At 44.3% G+C, this 14541-nt stretch overlaps 2 pseudogenes; both read left to right on the forward strand.

Moving 5' to 3' along the window:
- Positions 1 to 4128: 4128 nt before the first annotated feature.
- On the forward strand, positions 4129 to 5711 carry LOC103113073 (cytokine-like nuclear factor N-PAC; annotated as a pseudogene).
- Positions 5712 to 9213: 3502 nt separating this feature from the next.
- Positions 9214 to 9300, forward strand: LOC132532572 (small nucleolar RNA SNORA44; annotated as a pseudogene).
- The last annotated feature ends 5241 nt before the right edge of the window (positions 9301 to 14541 follow it).

Below are 14541 nucleotides of genomic sequence, written 5' to 3' on the forward strand. Positions count from 1 at the left end.
GGCACCAAGGTCAAATACATTGTTCAAGGTCACACAGAAGGTAAACTGAATAGTGAGATTTGGGGTTTAAATCTGCCTGAACCTGGGAGGTGGGAGGGGGGCTCTGCACTGGACTGGGGGAGTTAAGACTGCAGAGAGGAGCAGGTTGTCATAGGCAGAGCCACAGAAACCCAGCCCCTATGTCTCTGCAGGGCTCAGAGCCTCAGAAACCCCTAACCAACCAGGAATCACAAAAGTAGCTTCTGAGCAGTGCTGACAGCCATGCCACTGAGATGTGGTCAGAGCTCAAAATCTGACCACTAAATCTGGCCCCCAGGGCAGCACTGACACCTTGGGCTCCAACTGTCAGCAGCCTAGAGGCTAGCACTGTCCAAAATAAATCCCCAGAGTGTCAGCCTTGTCCATTCTACTGCACCTCTCTCACAGTCCTCCTATCCACCTGACTCCCCACTGCTCCCCCATTTCTGCCCAAACTCATTGCCCACTACTGCCCCAGTCCCTAGGTTGTGAGTCACTTGAGATATAAGACTATTGGGAAGGGGCAGTGGTGACTGGAACAGCTTGGGTCTCAGATTCAAATCCTGGAAACGAGCCAGATGTGGTCTGGCTGATGGTCCTAAGCAACACAGAACAAGTGAGTTTACTGAGTTCTGGAGTTGGGGAGCTGCATCTGGTGGTTGGGAGCAGACTCTGCACTAGTTTTATCCAGTCTTTCCAACTGCGAGAGGTAGGTACTAGTGCCTCTGCTGTACAGATAAAGAAACTGAGTTTCAGAGGGGAAGAAACTTGCCTATGATCACCCACAGATTGGACTCTAACACCCAGAAGACCTAGTTTGGGACTTGGCCTTGATTTGAACTATGTGATCCTGGAAAAAATATTTCATCTCTCAAGATTCAACTGTCAATGAAAATGACATTAAATTAACAGTCAACTTACAAAGTTATTGTGAGGATTAAAAATACAGTGTTTAGGGAGTCGGGTGGTGGCACAGTGGGTTAAGCGCACGTGGCGCAAAGCGCAGGGACCGGCGTAAGGATCCCGGTTCGAGCCCCTGGCTCCCCACCTGCAGGGGAGTTGCTTCACGGGCGGTGAAGCAGGTCTGCAGGTGTCTATCTATCTCTCCCCTCTCTCTCTGTCTTCCCCTCCTCTCTCCATTTCTCTCTGTCCTATCCAACAACAAAGCAGCGTCAACAATGGCAATAATAACCGCAACGAGGCTGCATCAACTAGGGCAACAAAAAGGGGGGAAAACGGCCTCCAGGAGTGGTGGCTTCATGGTGCAGGCCCTGAGCCCAGCAATAACCCTGGAGGAAAAAAAAATACAGTGTTGAAAGATTTCACTAAAACCAGGAGATAGCTCACTTGGTAGAGTATACACACTTCACTTGTATGAGGACCTGGGTTCGAGCCTCCAGCACTGCATAAGAGCCTCATACATGGCTCCAGGGGAAGCCCCATAAATGGTAGAGCAGTGCTGTGGTATCTCCTCTTCTCTCTCCCTCTCAATCTCTGTTTCTCTCTCTCTCTATCTCTCTCTCTCTCCCTCTCTCTCTCTCTCTCTCTATCTCTCTCTCTCTCTCCCTCTATTTGAAATTAAAAGGAAAACAAAAGTCACAGGGATTGCATAGGTGCAAGATGCCAACAAGAAAAACAAACAAACAAAAAAACTTTTTGCTTAACATCTGGGACATAGTTCCTCAGTTAATGTTATGATTAATTTAATTACCTGAACAATGAAAGAGTTGACTTCCTAAAATCAGTGGGGCTAGAGAAAGTTTTGGACCTTCCCATATCAATCCAGTAAGTCTTCCTGAGGGAGGCAGCATGTTGGTCTCACTTTAACTGAAGACAAGTTCACTGGGGGTACTTGTAATTGTGGTAGGGTGAATAGGGAAATATTCAGAAGGTAGAAAACTGAGGTAGGGAGAGTTGCCTCAGCCTGTGGAGGGTCAGGTCAGGTCTAAACATGGGCAGGTCTCCAGACCTCCTTCTCAGAAGATGCCCCAACAGTCTGCTTGGGTACCTTGGATGATAAATAGGTTGTCACCCTCCAAGCCCCAAGTGAACCTGATAAACCCTGGCCAAGCTGAGGCAAGACAAAGAGATCTAGCTATAAATATTCCATGACTCAGGAGCAGCATCCTGCTGAAAGGCTCACTTATGTTTTTGGCACTGTTGCCTGGGGAGAGTCCCAGCTTAGGGAGGAAGGTCTGGGCCACTCTAGGGTCTGAGAATGTCTGGTTTATTTTACTGGGCCAACTTTGGGATCTGGAGACAGATCATGGCTGGTACTAGTACATGTCTAGTACTCAAACTCTGATGGGATTCTGAGAAAACTACTCACCCCTCTGGACTTCCTATCACCCAAGAAGTGGCACAAAATACCAAAGGGCTATGAGGCTGTGGTCCAATGGTTGGGCACACATTTTTCAGAGCCAGAAAAACATAGGTACATGTCTGAGTTTCATCTCTTAACTAGCTATGTGACTTCAAACCAGTCACTATCTGAATCTCAGTTTCCCAAAATAAAAAAATGGAGATAATAATAGAAATTCCTTCATGACATTGTCACAAGGCTGAAGACAGAGCACACATAAAGCACATAGCACATATAGCACAGTAACTGGCATGTAGTAAACTCCCAGTTAATGACAGGAATTATGATTGATTTATTTAAGTTTTTTGCCTCTTTTGTCTCTTTTGCACTACGAATTCACTGCTCCTGAAGGTCATTTTATCCATTTTTTTAATTGCATAGGACAGAGAGAAACTGAGAGGAGGGAAGATAGAGCAGGGGAGAGAGAGACACCTTCATTGCTTGTGAAGCCACCCTCCTTGCAGGTGGGGAGCCGGGGTCTCAAACCCAGATCTTTGCTTGGGTCCTTGTGCTTTATACTATGTGCACTTAACCCAGTGTGCTACTACCAGCCCCCAGGAATTATGATTTAAAACTAGGCTACCGGGGGTCAGGCGGTAGCACAGTGGGTTAAGTGCACGTGGCGCAAAGCACAAGGACCCGAGTAAGGATCCCAGTTCGAGTCCCCAGCTCCCTACCTGCAGGGGAGTCACTTCACAGGCAGTGAAGCAGGTCTACCAGTATCTGTCTTTCTCTCCCCCTCTCTGTCTTCCCCTCCTCTCTCCATTTTTCTCTGTCCTATCCAACAATGAGATGAACAACAACAACAATAAAAAACAACAAGGGTAACAAAAGGGGAAATAAATAAATATTTTTTAATGTTTTTAAAAATTAAATTAAATTAAAATTAAAATAGGCTACCTGTTTAAAATACTTTGGAAGTGGTCCAGGAGGTGGCGCAGTGATAAAACATTGGACTCTGAAGTATGAGTCCTGAGTTCAGTCCCCGGCAGCACAAGTACCAAAGTGATGTCTGGTTCTTTCTCTCTCTCCTCCTATCTTTCTCATCAATCAATAAATAAAATCTTCCCCCACACCTATGGACATCTAGTCTTTGACAAAGGTGCCCAGACTATTAGATGGGCAGAGTGTCTTCAACAAATGAAATTGGAAAAATTGGATTGAAACATGCAAAGGAATGAAACTGAACCACTATATTTCACCAAACACAAAAGTAAATTCCAAATGGATCAAGGACTTGGATGTTAGAACAGAAACTATCAAATACTTAGAGGAAAATATTGACAGAACTCTTTTCCATCTAAATTTTAAAGGCATCTTCAATGATATGAGTCCAATTACAAAGAAGACTAAAACAAAAATAAATCAATGTGACTACACCAAATTAAAAAGTTTCTGCAAAGCAAAAGAAACCACTACCCAAACAAAGAGACCCTTTACAGAATGGGAGAAGATATTTATATGCCATACATCAGACAACAGGCTAATAATCAAAATATAAAGAGCTCACCAAACTCAGCAACAAAAATCAAATGACCCCATCCAAAAATGGGGAAAGGAAATAAATAAAATCTTTAAAAAAAAAAACTTAAAAAACAAAATAAAATACTTTGGAAAAGGAGTACTTGAAGATTTGGTTCCCCTGTAATCATAGTTAGGGTCCCAGTGGTTATCTGAGACCATTATAATCTCTCTGCTCCCCCAAATATGAAAAGCCAAGGTATAAAGAAGACAATCCAGGGTTGGGTGGTAAGATGGCAGCTGTGAGTTTGCGGCTTGGCGATTTGGTGTGATAGTTAACCCTCCCAGGGACTTGGAGAAACCACATGGAAAGAAATGCTGCTTTGTGAAGTTTTTTAATACGAAGGATCATGCCTGGATCAAAGTGGAGCAGCTAAAGCCGTATCATGCACATAAGGAGGAAATGATCACGATTAACAAGGGTAAACAGTTCCAGCAAGCTGTGGATACCATGGAGGATTTCCTCAGGAGAGCCAAAGAGAAAGATCAGTTCTGCTGATGACAAGAATCAGCATAATTCCAGTGAGAAGAGTAGGTCAAACTCAGGTGATGAGAAGCACGAGCTTAGCCTGTCTGAAAGGAAGGTGAAGAACATGGGAGAAGGAAAAAAGGTATTGTCAAGCTCTTCAAAGAGAGGCTCCAAGTCCCCTCTGAAAAGAGCCTAAGAACTAAGTCCCCAGAAGTGGGGTCGACCCCCAAAGGACGAGAAGGATCCCACCATCCCCAAGTCCAGCACTATGAAGGGGATGATGGCAGGCCCCATGGCTGCCTTCAAATGGCAGCCACCATGAGGGAGCCCATTAAAGATGCAGACCCCCATATCCATCACTTTCTGCTCAGCCAAACAGAGACATCAACTGTCTGCTACCAAGACATCACAAAGAAGTTGAATATCTGCAAAGAGGAGGCAGGGTCCACCTCCATCCAGGCAACAGACAGCACAGCCGTGAATGGCAGCATCACATCCACAGACAAAAAGATAGGATTTGGGGGCCTTGGCCTCATGGGAAGTAGCATTGTCTCCAACTTGCTAAAAATGGGTCACACAGTAACTGTCTAGAATTGGACTGCAGAAAAGTGTGATTTGTTCATCCAGGAGGGGGACCGCCTAGGAAGAACCCCCGTTGAGGTCGTTTCTACTTGTGATATCACCTTTATCTGCATGTCGAATCCAAAGGCAGCCAAGGATCTGGTGCTGGGTCCCAGTGGAGTGCTGCAATGCATCCGCCCCGGGAAGTGCTATGTGGACATGTCAACAGTGAACGCTGACACAGTCACCGAGATGGCCCAGGTAATTGTGTCGGGGGGCCACTTTCTGGAAGCCCCGGTCTCAGGGAATCAGCAGCTGTCTAATGATGGGATGCTGGTGATCTTAGCAGCCAGAGACAGGGGCTTATATGAGGACTGCAGCAGCTGCTTCCAGGCCATGGGGAAGACCTCCTTCTTTCTAGGTGATGTGGGCAATGCAGCCAAGATGATGCTGATCATGGTCCAAGGGAGCTTCATGGTCACCATCGCTGAGGGGCTGACGATGGCCCACCAGACAGGCCAGTCTCAGCAGACACTCATGGACATCTCCAATCAGGGACAGTTGGCCAGCATCTTCCTGGACCAGAAGAGTCAAAATATCCTGCAAGGCAACTTTAAGCCTGATTTCTACCTGAAGTACATTCAGAAGGATCTCTGCTTAACCATCGCGTTGGGTGATGCAGTCAACCACCCCACTCCCATGGCGGCTGCAGGCAATGAGGTGTATAAAAGAGCCAAGGCACTGGACCAGTCTGACAATGACATGTTTGTCGTGTACTGAACCTATATACACTAAGCCCTCCAATGCACCCCCATCTCCCTTCTAACCCCTGCTACTCATGTGGAGTTGGGGTCCTGGGACTTAACTCTGGACCAGTCTACCTCTCTATCTCCTTTTATACAGACTCTGAGACTCACCATCAGCACAGCACACAAACATCTCCCCTCCCCTGGAGGTGATGGGGGGAGGGGTGCCAGCAGGATTGGCCCTTGGGAAGTTCTGAGCTCGGCCCTGACCCTGAACTACGTGGTGATGTGCTGACACACCTGCACACACCCAACATACACATTGGCTTTCATCCTAGGCTAGAAGCTGCCCAGAAACTGCTGTCTGGCTTTTTCTCCCTTCTAAGTTTCTCTTATCTCAGACCTTTCCAGTCAAGAAACTAGAATCAGCATTGAGAATTGAAAACCTTCCCACCACTCTCCCAGAGCAAAGAGGCTGTGGTCATGTTCACATGTGCCCAGTGGACCCCTGCAGAGAAACACTGGGCCTGGATGAGCCAGCACAGACTAAACAGGAGGTTCCGTGGGACCTCTAACCTCAGGTGACCAGCTAATGAGGACTGTCATGCTTGCACTACCAGCGTGCAACCAGCTCTCCATAAATGCCTTTGTGATGGAACAGAAATAGCCAGAGTCAAGAGCAGACAGAGTTCTGGCTTACCCAAGAGCAGCAGATGGCCTGGTGAGCCTCCTGAAGCCCACCGTGGATGTACGATAATGTACTCTGCCCTTCACACCTGTCCCACATGTCAACACCAGTTTGGACCCTTGACTGGGATCACACTTCCTACCTTGAGGTGCAGGGGAGCCCACTCTTGCCCATGCTGTGTTAGTGCTTCAATGTGCATTCCAGCCCTTGGGAAGGGGTCCTGAGGGCCACAGTGAACAGTGAAGAGAAGGAGAGGGTAGGGGCAGGGCCTAGTGCCTACAGGGTCTGGGCACAGTTCATTTCACTGGGAATTTTTTTCTGTCTCAACACAGCCTGTTCTGGTCCTGGTGGGACACTGGCGGTGGGGATGGGGGAAGGTGTTGTAATGAAATTGTTTAGTCAATGTTGTCTTAATATTGTTGACAATTCTGTAAAGTTTCTTTTATTACTATTTCTGTTTAAGCTACTTCACATGTTTTGAAACCCTTTCCTTTTAAGGAGAAAATGTGACACTTGTGAAAAAAGCTTGTAAGAAAGCCTCTCTTTACCCTACCTTCCCACCCCCCTTTTTTTCTTTAAACCTTTAAAGGACAAATCTAGTAATTAAGGTTGTGAATTTTTATTTTTGCTTTGTTTTTAATGAACATTTATTTTTCAAAATAGGATTGTGTGGTAATATTAAAATGGCAAAAACAAAAAACGATTTTGTGCAATTAACAAGCTACTGCAATCAAAATAAAACATTTCTTGGTAACACAAAAAGAAGAAGGAGGAGAAGGAGGAGGAGAAGAAGGAGGAGGAGGAGAAGGAGAAGGAGAAGGAGAAGGAGAAGACGACAACGATAGTACAATGCCCCAAAATTGGTGGGGGAAAGCACTGTCATTTATCAGATAGGGAAAGATGACCAGAGAACTCTGAATCCCAGATCCATTGGGATCTGTAACTTTTGTGGCCAGGAACCCTTGTTGTTGTTCCATCACTGAGAGGGAAGAAAATTAGAAGAACACCTAAGGCAAACAGGCCCTGTTTCCCTTACCTAAGAGGAGAAGAGTAAAATAAAGAAGGACAACAAAAAGTTGTAGTAAATGTGGCTTAGAAAAGATGTGAAAGTGAGGCCTTAGAAATAAATAAAAACATGCATCAGTTTCCACTTGGGGTCAGCCACCTTTGCTCAAATGGACCACATGCTTCTCTAATGCATGCCTTTTCATTTTCCTGATTAAAAGTTTAAAGTGTTGGAGAGAAAACGCTATGCAGAATGCTTAAAGTTGCAAGGGTGAACCTTTAATAATGAAATAAAAATCAATCCTTTGAGTCTTATAAAAAAAAGGTTATGAGATATATACTCAGTAGACTCAACAGTTTTTAAAAAAAGACTATATTGTGTCCTTTGTGACATAAATGAATGGAACTGGTGATGATTATACTTAGTGAAGTAAGTAAAGAAGTAAGGAACAACTATGAGATGATTTTACTCATATACAGAATATACAGAATTAAAACACTTGAAAGAGGAATGTATATTTAATCCATATCTATGACCTTGGGAGAATTATGGTTGTTACTGTTGTAGGGGGGTGGGAGAACACATCTTTGGTTGTGGGAGTGGTATAGAATTATACACCTGGGAGTTGGGCAGTAGCTGCAGTGGATTATGCACATGTGGCCCGAAGTGCAAGGACCAGCTTGAGGATCCTGGTTAAGCCCCCAGCTCCCCACCTGCAGGGGAGTCGCTTCACAGGTGGTGAAGCAGGTCTGCAGGTGTCTATCTTTCTCTCCCCCTCTCTGTCTTCCCCTCCTCTCTCCATTTCTCTGTGTCCTATCTAACAATGACATGAATAACAACAACAGTAACTACAATAATAATAAAACAATAAGGGCAACAAAAGGGAATAAATAAATAAGAAAACTTTTTAAAAAGTAAAAATAAAAATACAAGTTAACATTTTTTTAATATTTATTTTATTTATTTATTCCCTTTTGTTGCCCTTGTTGTTTTATTGTTGTAGTTATTATTGTTGTTGTTGTTGGATAGGACAGAGAGAAATGGAGAGAGGAGGGGAAGACAGAGAAGAGGAGAGAAAGATAGACACCTGCAGACCTGCTTCACCGCCTGTGAAGCGACTCCCCTGCAGGTGGGGAGCCGGGGTTCGAACCGGGATTCTTATGCCGGTCCTTGTGCTTTGCACCACCTGCGCTTAACCCGCTGCGCTACAGCCCGACTCCCTCAAGTTAACATTTTTGAGGACATGGGTTCAAGTCCCCTGTTCCCCCCTGAAGCAAGGTAAGCTTCACAAGCAGTAGGACAGTGCTGCAGATATCTCTCTTTCTCTCTCCCAATTTCCCTTTGTCTCTATCATTTTAAAAGTTGAGGAGAGACTTACCTCTGAGGGCATGGACTTTCCATGCAGGAACCAAGCTCCAACAGAAACCCTGGTGGCAATAAAAAATAAAACAAGAGTGGCTCATGGGAAGTGGCAAAGCAGCAGTGCACATGCCTTGATTCATTCCTAGTACTGCACAAAAACAAATACAGAATGGAACAATTACTCCATTAATTTCTGTCTCATCTCCCTCTCTCCCTCTTTAAAGGGGGAAAAAAAGGCACAGATGCCTGAGCCTTGGCCTTACTCTCTGTGATCTTGAGCTCCCAACCCCCACCCCATAAAGGTTGCTAACTCAAGAGAGTGTGAATCCTGGGTTAGCAGATGTTAATGTTGCTTTGTTGATTGGAAGGAGTGTAGCACACTGATGCAGGAAATTATGAACATGAGAGACAATGGACTCATAGGGACTACTTCCTGGTCAAGTTTGCTGCAAGTCTAAAAGTAGTCTTTAAAAGTGTGTTTAATATGTTTCCAAGGACTGTGGCTGGTACTAGCCATGGGATCTCCAACTGCATGTAAGAACAACCTGGAGAGATATTCCTGGAAGAGCTCTGTTCCTTGAGGTCTACAACCATTTATAGAGGAAAAAATGGCTTGTGTGTAAAAGGAAAACGACACGGTCAGGCTACCAGCACCAACTCTTATTTATTTATTTATTTATTTTGTTTGCTTTTTTATTGTTGTAGTTATTGTTGTTGTTATTGATGTCATTGTTGTTGGAAAGGACAGAGAGAAATAGAGAGAGGAGGGGAAGACAGAGAGGGGGAGAGAAAGAGAGACACCTGCAGACGGGGGCTTGAAACCGGGATCCTTACCAGTCCTTGCACTTTGCGCCACCTGCACTTAACCCGCTGCACTACCGCCTGACTCCTAGTACCAACTCTTTACTGGACATATTAAGCCCCACATTTTATACAGATTCTCTTTTTTAAAGTATTTATTTATTTATTTATAAAAGATAATTACTCAGGTGGGAGTAGATAGCATAATGGTTATGCAAAGAGACTCATGTCCGAGGCTCCGAAATCCCAGGTTTAGTCCCTTGCACCACTATAAACCAGATCTGAGCAGTGCTCTGGTAGAAAACAACAAAAGAACAACAAAAAAAAAAGAAAACAGAATTACTCTAATCACTAGACACTTACGACACCGAGAATCAAATTCAGGACCTCATACCTGAGAGCCCAACATTTTATCCACTGCAGCTATTTGAATCTTTCATTTGCTCTTTCAATGATCAAATGAAAATATTTGTATTACAAAGACAGGTTGATAAGTATAGGCCCAGTCTCCAATGGGAGATTGGGGGTATCCTGCCCTGCCACTTGAGGAAGAGTGGTCCTAAAATGAGTGCAGCCAGCAATATTTCCAGTTGTGACAATGAACTGAGAACTCAGACCACTATGGACTCAGAGGAGCTACTCACTGCCCTAATTCAACTTTCTAGCCCTTTTCTCTACTCTGACACCATTTTCTCAGACAATATTCTTTTTTATTTATTTTTTTTATTTATTATTTTCCCTTTTGTTGCCCTTGTTGTTTAACATTGTTGTGGTTATTGATGTCATCATTGTTGTTGGGTAGGACAGAGAGAAATGGAGAGAGGAGGGGAAGACAGAGAGGGGGAGAGAAAGATAGATACCTGCAGACCTGCTTCACCGCCTGTGAAGCGACTCCCCTGCAGGTGGGGAGCCAGGGGCTCAAACCGGGATCCTTAGGCCGGTGCGCTTAACCCTCTGCGCTACTGCCCGACTCCCAGACAATATTCTTATACAACTTAAGGCTAGCTATCAAACTCAAGCAAAACTACCATAATTGTGTGCCCCCAGTAACATGCTTAAAATGGACTGTCTAGCTTGCTTCTACCCTAAAATCTCTAATCTCATCTGCTCTATTCCTACTTTTTGGTTCCTGTTCATTAACCATTTTGTCTCAATTTATGTTCTGCCACCTTCCAGACACCAAGTTACAGATGCTACCATGATTCCATCCTAACTTCTCTAGGCAGATGACCTCACCAGTGTGTCCCGGAACCTCGCCTCTCCAGAGCTCTGGCCCACTAGGGAAAGACAGAAACAGGCTGGGGGTATGGACCAACCTGCCAATGCCCATGTCCAGCAGAGAAGCAATAACAGAAGCCAGAATTCCTAGCTTCTGTACCCCTAAAACAACCTTGATCCATACTCCTAGTGGGGGAGAAGTGATAGGAGGAAAATAAGAAGGCTCTGAATTCCAGCTCCATCTGCTCTTGGAGAGAAAGGAGGAAAAAGAGAGGGACATATGGAGGTAGTAATGCTGTCATGAGTAGCTTGGAGGGGAAGATAGGATTAGATCAGGAAGCTAAGGGGGCAATTACATATAAGTGTAGTCAGATAGTTGTAGAGATGGCCCATGTCTTAGAACCTTAGGGGAAGTGCAGTGGCTTGCAGTGGGTTGACTGAAGATTCAGAACCCTGGTGGTGAGAATGGAGTGGATTTATAGATTTATACCCCTGTTGACATGTAATTTTGTAAATCAATATTAAAGCACTAATAATTTTTTTTAAAGAAAAGGTTTAAAATTAATATCATTCCCAGTGAACAGCCAGGAAAACCAAGTCTGAGTAAGGGATCTAGAATTTTTCCAGTCACTTCTCTAAGATACTGAGTTCAGATAAGTGATACCCCCATTTTCACAAGCCACCACTCCACAAATCAATTTGTCTCTACTGGGGGCCCATCAGAGTGGCCTTACTCACTTAGCCATTGGCTCCCTTGAAGTCCTTGAGTAATGAGTGCTTGGAGGACAGAGGTTTTGATAGTGTGGGGCTGGACTTTACTTTCACAGGAATTTCACACCTTCCAGACCTAGATTGCAGGTGGGGAGTCTGTCTGGGAAAAGGGGCCAAGTGTTGACTGCTGAGCTGGGAAGGGCTGCTTCCAGAAAGAAGGCAGTTCCTCCCTCTATAGCCACCTGCTTTCCAAGACTGCCATCCCATCTCTCCACCTCATCTTTGGAATGTTAAATCAGGAGCATGTGTGGCTGGATGGGTATTAATAACTTGGCTCTGACGTTGGTGCTGAGTAGAATGACATTCCTTCCTGGCAGTCATGACATCTGAATGCCTTTGCAGCCCATCTCGCCAAGTTGCCCATGGCCCCAAAAGGATAAGGATGAAAGGACAATAATAGAAACACTAGCTATCCTATATTGAGTGTTGTAGGGTGTCGGGTCATTGTGCCAAATACATCCTCACTACTATTCTGTTTAAACCACTTAGTACTTTTTTGTTTTTCCACTGAAAGATTAATAGTTTGCAGTATAGTTGGTGACACATAGGTACAACCACTAGAAAAGCTGGATTAGGACAAGAGACCAGCACACTTTAATGATGATCCTGGGAGTTGGGCGGTAGGTGGCACAAAGCGCAAGGACCAGCATAAGGATCCTGGTTCAAGCTCCCAGCTCCCCACCTGCAGGGGAGTTGCTTCACAGGCCGTCAAGCAGGTCTGCAGGTGTCTGTCTTTCTCTCCCACTCTGTCTTCCCCTCGTCTCTCCATTTCTCTCTGTCCTATCTAACAATGACAACATCAATAACAACAAAAATAATAATTACAACAACAATAAAAAAATAACAAGGGCAACAAAATGGAAAATAAATATAATTAATTTTTTTTTCCTCCAGGGTTATTGCTGGGCTCGGTGCCGGCACCATGAATCCACCACTCCTGGAGGCCATTTTTCCCCCTTTTTGTTGCCCTAGTTGTTGCAGCCTCATTGCGGTTATTATTGCCATTGTTGACGTTGCTTTGTTGTTGGATAGGACAGAGAGAAATGGAGAGAGGAGGGGAAGACATAGAGAGAGGGGAGAGAAAGATAGACACCTGCAGACCTGCTTCACCGCCCGTGAAGCAACTCCCCTGCAGGTGGGGAGCCGGGGACTCGAACCGGGATCCTTACGCCGGTCCCTGTGCTTTGCGCCATGTGCGCTTAACCCACTGCGCCACCGCCTGACTCCCATAATTAATTTTTTTAAAAAACTTTTTTAAAAACAGATTTATTTGGGGGTCAGGCCAGTGGGTTAAGCACACATGGTGCTAAACACAAGGACCAGTGTAAAGATCCCAGTTCGAGCCCTGGCTCCCCACCTGCAGGGGGGGCACTTCACAGGCAGTGAAGCAGGTCTGCAGGTGTCTGTCTTTCTCTCCCCCTCTGTCTTCCCCTCCTCTCTCAATTTCTCTCTAGCCTATACAACAACGACATCAACAACAATGACTACAATAACAATAAATTTTTTAAAAACAAGGGCAACAAAAGGGAAAAGAAATAATAAAAAAATTAAAAATAAAATAAATTTTAAAAAGAGAGATATGTTGTCCGGGAGGCAGCGCAATGGATAAAGCACTAGACTCTCATGGGCAATCCCTGGCAGCACATGTACAAGAGTGATGTCTGGTTCTTTCTCCCTCTGCCTATCTTTCTCATTAATAAATAAATAAAAGCTTTTTTAAAAAAAGAGAGAGAGATTTATTTATTTTGATGAGACAAAGATCAGAGCACTGCTCAGCTCTAGCATAGGGTGGTACCAGGAACCGAACCTAGGACCTCTGGGACCTTATGTATGAAAGTTTGATGTGTGGGACCAGGCAGTGGCACATCTGGTTAAGCAGTGCAAAAGGATCCAGGTTCAAGCCTCTGGGCCTCTCCTGTAGGAGGAATGCTTCACAAGTGGTGAAGTAGAACTACAGGTGTATCTATTTCTCTCCCTCTTTATCTCCCCCTCTCTTCTCAATTTCTGTCTCTATCCAATAATAAATAAATAAATAAATATTTTGATGAAATTCTGATGTGTTACACTGTGTTATTTCCCTGGTCTACTTTATTTATTTTAAATATTTAATTTTATTTTATTGAGAGAGATACAGAAAGACCAGAACACTGTTCAGCTCTGGCTTATGGTGGTACTAGGGACTACCTCAGGCATGACAGTCTTTTACATAACCCAGTTGTACTTATTTATTTATTTAGTTACCCAGGTTATTGTTGAGGTTATTGTTGGGGCTCAGTACCTGCATGACAAACCCACCACTCCTGGCATTCATAACTTTCTTTTTTCTTTGCCCCTCTTTATTTTTACAGGACAGAGAAATTGACAATTTTAAAGAAGGCACTCTGGTGCAACAGATAAAGGTTGACCACACACTTCCCAGCACATTATATATGAAAAAAAAATTTATGATACTATGCATTTTCTAGTAAGTCCTGTTTTCTACTTTCATTCTCATGTTCTATTTTTACAGTGTATATCCAACCAAGCAGAACACCAAGGACTAACACCATCTTTAAAGAAGTGGGCCCATGGTCATGGGACAAAAGACTTGCAAAATAAATCAGAAACAAACAAGGATGATGAAAGAACATGTAAAATTGCACTGCAAGCCAGCTATAAGATTTCCTTTATGAGCCCCAAGTATTCTCTGTCTCTTCACAGTTGACTTCTCTCTCCCACTGTACGTCTCTGGTCAGGACATTTCCAATAAACATCCCTTTGCCTCAATCCACACTTTGCTTGTGAATTCTTTTACTGACTGCTAGCACTGGCCATACCCATGTCTCAACCACCCCATACCTCACTCCGAAGGTTTCATCCCATGACTATACTGATGGACACATTAGATTTTAGTTTCTTACTGGTACCAATACTATATCACTGGAGATAGCTCAGCAGAATTTGCATACCTACGTCTCCAGGTTTGATCCCCAGTGCCAAATATGCCAGAGTTTAGTGTTCTGATGCCTCTCTTGCGCT

This window comes from Erinaceus europaeus, chromosome 13, assembly GCF_950295315.1.
Source record: "Erinaceus europaeus chromosome 13, mEriEur2.1, whole genome shotgun sequence".
Classification (NCBI taxonomy): Eukaryota; Metazoa; Chordata; class Mammalia; order Eulipotyphla; family Erinaceidae; genus Erinaceus; species Erinaceus europaeus.